The sequence below is a fragment of the Branchiostoma floridae genome, chromosome 3, assembly GCF_000003815.2.
Source record: "Branchiostoma floridae strain S238N-H82 chromosome 3, Bfl_VNyyK, whole genome shotgun sequence".
In the NCBI taxonomy this organism is placed as follows: Eukaryota; Metazoa; Chordata; class Leptocardii; order Amphioxiformes; family Branchiostomatidae; genus Branchiostoma; species Branchiostoma floridae.
In genome coordinates this window covers 12,999,168-13,009,093 of record NC_049981.1, presented here as the reverse complement: position 1 = coordinate 13,009,093, position 9,926 = coordinate 12,999,168, and positions in this window count along the sequence as shown.

The following is a 9,926-nucleotide window of genomic DNA, read 5'->3' as shown; positions in this document are numbered from 1 at the left end:
GTGTCTTTCTTCTTGCCTTTCCCGTATTTGGTCACAGTGCTCTTCTGTGACATGGCACTCGACTGAGAGGTGAAGTGCAGGGTCTGTTTCTTTTCCTGACGATCTTCCCCGCGATGTTGGAGCGTGTTCTTTAGGTCTTCGACCACTTCTGGGTGGAGACTAGAGCGCCTTCTACGGTCTGGCACTTTCCAGATTGTGCCTTCTGGCTCTTCATGCCCGTCAGATTTCTGTAACTTTGGAGGAGAGCCTTTTTTGGCAGACTTCACCTTAGCCCCTTGTTTGCTGCCTGGCTTCTCTGACTTTCCACTCTCCGCCGCAGTGTGGGGCCTTAATGGGTCTCTTTTCATACAGGGAATGCTTGCTTTTCGTGGCATACAAGCTGTCGGCATCACATTCTTTATTCCTGGCGATTGTTCCCGGACTGGATAACGTCCCTTGGACAGTTTGGTCTTCTGCCTTTCACTGCGTGGCTGTGCGTCTGTAGCGTTTTGATCATCCACGCCAGACACAGAGGACGGTGGGGACACTCTGATCGCCAACAGGCGGTTTCCAGTCGACGCTGCCGTGTCTGTCTTGTCGACAGGAGCGTTTGAGGGGAGTACGGGCAGGCCGCCTTCTTCTGTGGCGCCTATGAGAGGCATCAAGTTTGCTGCTCTTGCCAGGACACCCGACAAGATTTCAACAAAGAACATTGTAAGCCCCAGTGTGGCTGCCTCCATCGTGCTGTACGTCTGGTTAACTTGATGGACCAGTTCGCCAAGAAGTGTTGGGTTAAAGAGCTCTGCCTCTGTCGCTACCACCACGGGGTTGATGATCGAGACAGCGCGGTTCAGAATGCGGAGGGAACGATTGTTCGCCATCAGTTCCTCAGTCACGGAAACCGTTATTCTCTGAACGGCTATCTTGACTCTGGCCTCTGCACCGTAGGGTACAACTGAGTCTGCCACAGCCGTGGGTCTGACTCTAGCACATTGCTTGGTTTGGGCAGGCTCTGTCCAAGTTGTCCCCCCAGAGGACCCAGATGAAGACGCCAGGCCTTCCATGCCCTTAATGAGGCACTCGGAACTTCTTGGTGCAAGGGGAGGCTCTTCCATCTCTTCCACGCTTTTATCTGGCCGGACTTCGGTCAAAGAGCGCAACATATAAGGGGCATCGACTCTAGGGTCGGTCATGTCTCGTGGTTTGTCTTGAGTGGTCCACGACTTTTTCTCCTTAGGGGCCTTTGTCCAGATGGGCACGGGCTCATCAACAGTGGACGAGCCGAGAGCTTCTGCGTCCAGGCTTGAGGAATTCCTGGCTTGTGTACGTGTCTCATTAGTGAGCACAGGGGACATCTCACTACCCTGGTCCTTCTGGACAGAACTCATTACACCTTTTTTCTTGTCGTCCTTTACCTTAAGGGTTCCGCCTGATTTAGGAGACTTCTTTCCGGAGGGGACATCGTTTGCCGGGAAGAGCCCTGTCATACCAGCTCCCTTTGCCTCTCGGGTGATGTTAGAGCCGCCAGATTTCCCGCCAAGATAATCTGGCTTGCTCGCGTTTCCTGTTTGCGGGGAGTTTGTCTTTTCCGAGGGCTTCAGTAGGGGCTCAAGTGTGGGGCTTGCGCCAGGTGCCTCTTTCTTAGCTGGTGCCCCTCCAACAGCCATACCAAGCTTATCTTCTTCGTGGATTTGAGGATCGTCTGAGTCACCAATCTTAGTGATGCCTGCGAAGTAGATGCTTGAATTCTTTCGCCCACTGCTGAAGATGGAAGATTCGTCCTCTTCGGTCTCCGCATGACACGCCAACTTGAGGTCAGAGTGTTTGGAGTGCCTTAGGGAGAGGTTGCTGCAGGGCAGGTCCAGGCCGGGTGGAGGCGGGCCTAACTCGTGCTCCTTTTCCTGCCTTTGGATCTCTCGGACCCAGTATGTCAGCGCCTTGTTGTTCGGGTTGTGGTTCTTATCGAACTTCTTAACCCACGGCCTAGGGTCAGGAAAGTACTCCAGCTCGCCAAAGAAGTTTGGGGTGGTTGTGAATTTTCTGCGGTTGGCTCGACGGCGCCTTTCTTGTCTTATGGCCTCCTGCCTTTCTTCCAATTCATACTTCTTGACTGCGCCTTTGATGACGTTTGTGGTGAATATCTTTGCCAGTTTCTGTATCTTCTCCTCGTCCTCCTGTTCCTTAGTTTTGGGGACATCGCCCTTCATGAACGCCAATCTGTTTCTAACGGTCCAGGCGACCGCCTTAGCGATCGTTTTGAACTTCTTCTTTTTCGGAGGCGCCAACTCCTGTCTGGCGTTATAAATCATCTTCTGGCGGAGGATTTCGTTCGTCTTGGAGCATCTGATCCGAAGCGTCTTCCCAGATGCTGTTCGGATCTTCCCCTGTCTCACATCGGCCATCGTAGTTATCGACTGGCTTTTGTGGAGATGCTCTGTTGTTGCACCCTTGGAGTCGCGGCTGTGCACGAGCTCGTGTGTGCTCCCCCTCTGGTGGGTCTCGGTCGTTTCGCGAGAGATCGGCTTAAACTTCGTGATCTGTGAGAGGAGACCGAGGTCTTCCCTTGAGCACTCGCCCTTGATTCGGTTCTTCTCGGCTTGGATGAGTCCGGTTATATTGAGAACAGAGTCCATCATGTCCACACCTGACTCACAGCTGCCGCTCGACATAGACGAGCAAGATTCGATTTCAATCTGCAGGTCTGAAGTGGCGGATTCGATTAGGTTTTTCGCAAAAATGGTGGTGACGTTGTTTTTGGAGCCACCTTTGAACATCTTGCTGATGCTAGTCGCACTGCGGAGGACTGTTGGGTCCTTGATCAGTTCCTCTGCATATTTTGATACATCGGTGTTTGACTGCGCAGGGGAGGGACGCGCAATGCTAAGTGTGGGACCTAGCCCAGCACTACTGCTAGCACTACTAGCACTAACTTCTAACTTATCTTCTACTGTGTTCATTTTTATTGTGATTTTTGTAAATTTTTACAACAACTTAGCAATCTATACATAAACTACATTAAACAGTCTTTGCTTGCATCGGAGGAAGGAACTCGGCTCTCGTCGGTGATGGTGGTTGGCGGGGATTGACGAGGATGGCCGAAGTCTGCCAAATTGCAAAGCTGCCTCTAACGACGCGACGTTGTCCTTCGGAGAGGGAGGGAAAATGATTACTTCTTTCTCGGCAGTAAGATGAATACAATTTGTAGGAAAGGATTTTTTAATTTCCACCAAGCGCATTGCATCACGTATTCAAATGCAAATTTGAATTACCATTTTACTTGATGAAAAGAGAAAGTTAGTTTTCTAGACAGACCTAATCTACAGCTAGGGTGGATCAGTGTCACGGTTGGTGTAGGAAGACATGGTGATGTTGATCTTGATCCTGATGTTGATAGATAACGCTCCCTGGCGGTTGTCTCTGGTACAACACCAACGTCACGACCCAGTGGCTTTAATACTGCAGGTACACATAAGTCTCTAGTGAGGTGAGTGGCACTAAGTTGAAAAGAGGTGACGGAATAGGAGAGATTTCCCTACTGTACGACTGTTTCTATATCTTTCCGTTTTCCCCAAAGCGTACATGATATGTTTGTAATGGGCAGTATACGGAATAAACTGATCCATATATGTTGCAGGGGAAGGGGACTGACCATGCCCCTCATAGTCAACCAAATGTTGTGGTTATGTGACATGGCACCGACGACGATTGCCTTTTCATAAGAAATATTTCAAGTACCAACACAAACATTTGCACACATGCAGAGAAAAGGGAGAGGGTGTGTGAGGATGGGAAGACAAGCAAAAGACTTCTAATCACAAAGATTGACACCTTCGCAAAATAACGATTTGTTTTCACTAGAGATGGTTTGTTGATTGCATTTCTAAAGGGGTTTTAAGATTTCCAGGTATGTGTAAAGAAATGTATCCCCTGGAAATTCGGCTTTTCGCGCAGTGTTGGTACGTCTGTTTGCATACAGGGTCATGAAAACGTTGTCTTGCGGTTGTTTTGTGTATGGCTATTGTATTTTGGGAAAGATCAGCAGTTATAATGTTTAAGTGGAGAATACCAATCTTATAGGGGAAATTTTGCTAGGTCGTTCGCGCACACAAACTTGTCCTAGAGTGGCCTAAAATACGCAGAATATTATTAATATTATTTCATTTATAATACAATGGTGACATTTTTGTTATACATGTTAAATGGAAACATAGTTTTCATCTATTGTTCCTGTTTGTATCCAGGAAAGTCCGGAAAGGCACTGTCATACACGTGCTGCGGAGATTATTATTGTCCAAAATATGATGTCAAACGTTCAACTCCATTTACCTTGCCCCTTTACAAGAGAATTAATTTCACCGATCCCATAGGTAGTTTCAGGAGGAGAGCATGTTTAGCAAATTATTAGATAATGTTTAAATGTAACATAACCAGTAGTTAGATATCATATCCTGGGAACGTGCTAGGCTGAATGTATTTGTATTTGTTTCTTTATGTCTTTTGATACAATGATTAAAAAAAAAAAACTCCGAGAAAACCCCAGTACTTAATACGTATCAAGAAAGCCAAATGTCTTATCCACGACAAGATTACCAATAAATGTATTTGTGAATAAATTGATAAAAACGTCACGAAAATGTTAACGTTGGTCAAATAGCTGCACTCACCGGCTAATTCTATTGTGATGGATATTTATTTATTTATTCATTTATTTATTTATTTATTCAAATTGCAACAAGGGCTGATGGATATTTGTCCACTCTTTGATTAGAAAACTTCTTGTAGTTAATTCATGTTCTTTTCATCAATGAAAACGTATATGTACTGACTGTAGGCGGGAAATACAGTTTGTAGTCTTTGCTTCATACGTTACAAAACTTAAGCACAAGTCAAGAGATGTTGGTTGCCACGATTCGCAAGCAAAATTGAAATACCAAGTGCCTTAAAATCGTCCCTGGGTTTTAGATTAGGTAATTTTAGTGTTATTTGTTTGAATGAAATGAAAGATACTAGTTACGGCTTAATGGATAGTTGTAAGGTTGATTGTCTCAATTTTTTAGGAAGGATTACTAGTACTTGACGTATACTATCTGTTCGATGGAAATTGTTTTTAGACGGAGAAATACATAAGGACTCGAATAGAAACGTTTAGGTAAAAAACAACTTCCATTGTAAGTTAGTGCTGGATGGATTTTGTGGAACTTGCAACGATCTTTGTATATATGATTACTATACTAGTATATAGCGACGTGCGCAATAATTCTCTTGCCAGTGGCTAAATATTATATATATATATTTACTGTAGGTCAGAGATGTACTTCTCCAGTAGTGTATACGCCTTTTAGTTACTCAACGTACTGCATTTAGCTTTTTTGGGGGGGGGGGTGGACGTTGATCATTTTTATTACAAAGAAGATTCATTCCTAGTTGTTTGTCGAAAACTGCATCGGTCGTTCAAATTACAACGTAAACACCAAATGAATATGATTTTCGTGGTCTTATGTATTTGTAAATATTAGTACTACTCAGTATAATCGTCCCGGTGGTTTAGATGGGAATGATTGAACGTTGTTGTATCGACTAACTTTCATGACGGGAAACGTCCGTACCTTTTTTGTAAGTATTTGAAAAAAAATCTTGCCGGTCTTTTTATATGAGTAAACTTCAGTACTATTTACTGGAAATAAGATTAGAAACAGAAACTTCACACTAAGGTTAACTATTTGCTAGTTATCGACATAATTCAGCATATAAGCTCATTATTTTAGAGATATGGACTTTGTACGTTGGATGGAAATTGCCTCATAAAAGGTATCTTTAATATGATAACCAAACCCGAGCACTGATTTGCTGGAAATTGTCCCAAGCATTAAGTTGGTGAAAACATCTCGGTCTTATGGGTAAGAAATGTACACCCAATGATTTGTTTAAGACTGTGCCGATCTCTCTGATAAGACAACTCATTCTTAATTCAATACTAGTTTGGCGCAGAATAAGAACTAAGACTTTAATCTTTCCCAAACTGCTGTCTGTTGATGTGCGGAATTTAGATAATAAACGCTCTTCAACAAAATATTTTACAACAATCAATAGTTAAAATCTATACCCTAATATGAAGGCTGACCTTTCTTATATCAGGTTTAGGGGTAAAGATATAGAAAAAAGAAATTAATCGTTTTTAGTGTTTTATCATACACGAGGTCTAGATTGATTCGAATCCACTACAAGTTCCGTCTGGACAAGGCAAAGAAGATTAAGAGAGAAGAAAACATAGTACTTGCAATTGCGCGTTCTCTAACATATCTACGAACACTCAGATACACAATGGATGTACATGGGTACAGTGTAGCAATGAGCAGTATTGTAGTCCTTCAACACATGGTGTAAAAAGCATAAAGGGAAGTGTACATAAAAACTGTTACATGATTCAAGTGTGTGTACATCAAAATATCTAATCAAGAGTAAACGTTATTATAAGGCATTTAGACTTCCAGGTTTACGTTTTTACAATATCACAAAATACGTTCTCTTTTGATTGAATAAAAGAGAAACTATAAGGCCACAGCAAGTAATTTTTACGGATGACGCTTTCAGCAAGCTCCAAATTTAATGCGTGCGGTCGAAAAAAAGTGCGCAAAAAGCAAGATGACCATACTTTCAAGTTTGGAGACAATAGAATTGTATCACAACCAACAAGGCTTTTATTTCTGTATTCAATAACACAGCTGCAGTGACACTCGTGTGAGCATTAGACTTATCTAACAGAATAAGATGAGCATTTCTATGGCAAAAACAACAACAACAACAACACCGAGGCTCATCCGTCTGTTTCTGCGAACCGGTAGCTTTATAATACTTTCACGGAAAAAACGGGCGTAAAAAACTATCATTTGATACGTGTATATGTAAAAGAAATGAAATACAGAGGTTCACCGTATCAAAAAAAATGTTCGTTGATTAGTTAACAATGGTGGTTCTTGATAACACTTTCAGGCTGAATGTTTTGTGACCTAAGCACTCGATCGCAATGACTCAAATAACTGAACAAAAGTCCGTTTCTTTGCTTAACGTCTATCTCATACCAGTCGGCAATGACTTTGCGATTGTGTTTCTAAGTACTTTTTAAATATCAAATGTACGTAAAAAATTGATTGGTGTAACACATTCCACAGATATACCACCAGGAAACCAAAGACAACGTGACTCATTACACTATGACGTTTTGCCATATGACTGATAGACGTTTACGACATATTTTTACATGTCTTTATATATGTTTACCATCGCTAAATGGTAAAATTTTTTTTGTCCCGAAGTTATCAGAAATCCACAAAATTTACTTGCTTTGGCCTAGTACTTCTTTCTACAACCTATTACTGCAATTAAGGTGGTGATAAATTCACATGCATCTCTGTTTCAATGTGTACACTGTAAAGTAGAATGCCCACTAGTAATACGATCATAATGATATGGATGTTTCATATTTACACATATCCTACTGTCTGTGTGCGTATCTGAAACTAGATTCCTCTCTCATTCTTTTGCGTGATAAAAACAAAACTAAACCTGTAAAACGATTGGTACAAACGGAGTCGCAATCTATCGCGTTTGTCAATCAATTCAATCTTCTACAAGTGAATTAATGAGATAGCGTACTTCTATTTCATTATTTCACCAGAAGATGAAATACAAGTAGTAACTGTTACCCTTTAAGGAGGTCATATAATATGAAATATCCTCCTTGTACCTTCTATCTCATTATTTCACTAGAGGAAGAACTAAATCTTCTATTGCTAGTGAATTAATTAGATAGCGCTCCTTTAGTACACCACGCGGCATTCAAACTGAGACACTGACGAATCGATGATTCGTCCGCCTACGGCATTTTTCTATGGAACGCCAAAACATTGCTCTAGAGCAACGGCTCTCAGCGCAAAGTGTCGCCATGTGGCGCCACCTGCCGTAACAAGGCGGCACTACAGCTTACGTCGTCGACCTGAAACGCAAAACTTAACCTAGTGATTTAATCTCTGGTATCCTATATAATGAATGTTTATTACTTACATATGACTTCACCACCCTCGCGAGTTGTACCTACCTTGAGTTGGTTGATCTTCGCTATTGTTTTCTACGCTTGCTAAGAGATTTAACATTCGTCGCGCTCGCAATTATGAATATCACTGTTAGATGGATCGCTCTTTGCACTGTATACTTTTTTGACGGTGTTCACGACTATGATTTCTTTAACGAGCCAAAAATGCCCGCGGATTTACCTACAACTTTCGTGGTTACGTGCGGAAAATGTGACGTGCGCTAACACAGTTGTACGTCCCGACAGCGCGTCGCAGCAACATGCTTATAGCGGGCCTGCTCGCAGTGCCTATATCTATATGTCCTCTATGTACATTTTCCATAGATAACAGCAAGACAACAGAAATGAGGCTCTCACCTGACGCCCTGTTGTCTCGAACACTGCTCTGTAAAAAGAACGGTTAGAAAAGATCAAATCTTTATTGAGGTTTCTCTAAAAATCGCGGCGATGCTTGAGAGATGCGACGACGACGTCCTCTCTTCAAGGTCACTTGCAACGATCTGTTTACAACTCTTGTTGCGCTACCACTGTGACGTGACGTCACTGACGTTAAGGAGTGACGTTTGGAGTTGGGGTTCTAGAACAGATTTAGGCGGCAGGGAGGGGGCGTTCCGATTTGAAAGTTTTTGATGCCTGAACTAAATCGTGGATATTTCGTTTTTATATAAATTGAGTTGATGTAGTATAGGTAGATTGAAAAAAAGAAGAATTTGGCAATCAATTAGGTTCGCAGGCAAAATTGAAATACCAAGTGTTTGAAGAAATGAAAGTTACTAGTTTACGGGTTAATGGATAGTTGTAAGGTTAATTGTCTCAATATTTTTGGTAGGATAACAAGTAATTGTATACAATCTGTTCGGTGGAAATTATTCGTTTTAGACGGAGAAAAACATGAAGACTCTAATAGGAATTGTGTCAAACGTTCAGGTCTAAAAACGTCCATTCCAAGTAAAGGTCCCCTCTCACTGGACGTGGGGCACGCTTGCGGCATTGCTGCGTTCGTTCACTGCGGCACTGTTGTGTTAATTTCGCCGATTTTGTCTTGCACTCACACTGACGTGCGGCACTTTTGCGTTTCTAGACTAAATTAACATGTTATTGACAATTGCAGCGTTGTCAATTTATGAAAAATCACTGTGAAATGACGAGAATGCCCAAAAATGAGATTTATAATGAAAAGAGTTCCCTTATGATAATGACTTATATTATGCATATGCTATAAATAACCTTGAAAGACTTTTACAGTAAAGGAAATGACCCGAATGAACAGACACGAACCATATACCAGATTTGACTCCATGTGTACGTTTTGCACCATGTAACGTTACGTGTAATGATGTATGTCTATATGTTTATCGATATCAAGCTCCTTGATGTTTCTTGACCAATTTTGCAAATTTTTGAAATGAAAATGTTTGATATTTCATACTTTTTTGTATTTTCATTGTCGGCGGATGGCTTGCCAGCCTATTGATGATGTCTAAGTCTATCATATTTGTAAAAAGTGAGAAAAATATGGCCCATGGATCCGAATAACTGCAATTTTGTATTTTATCGGCGGCAGCCTACCAGCAATGATTACACTGCTTGTAACGTTATAACGCAAACTCAAAAGCAAACGTTATCATCTCACATAAATTATTTCATTTTGAACGTTGTACCATAGTCTTTTTCTCTACATCCGTAGGTTAATCGATAAACCAGTTACTTATTTTTTTGTTTTCAAGTATAAAATACTGACCTACTTTCCATTAAATAAATCAAAAGATGTTTTAAGTTTTAAGTTAACTCTGAATACGGATACAATGTAAGTTTTGTGGAATTCGCAATGCTGTAACTGGATCGAAAACCGCTGTAA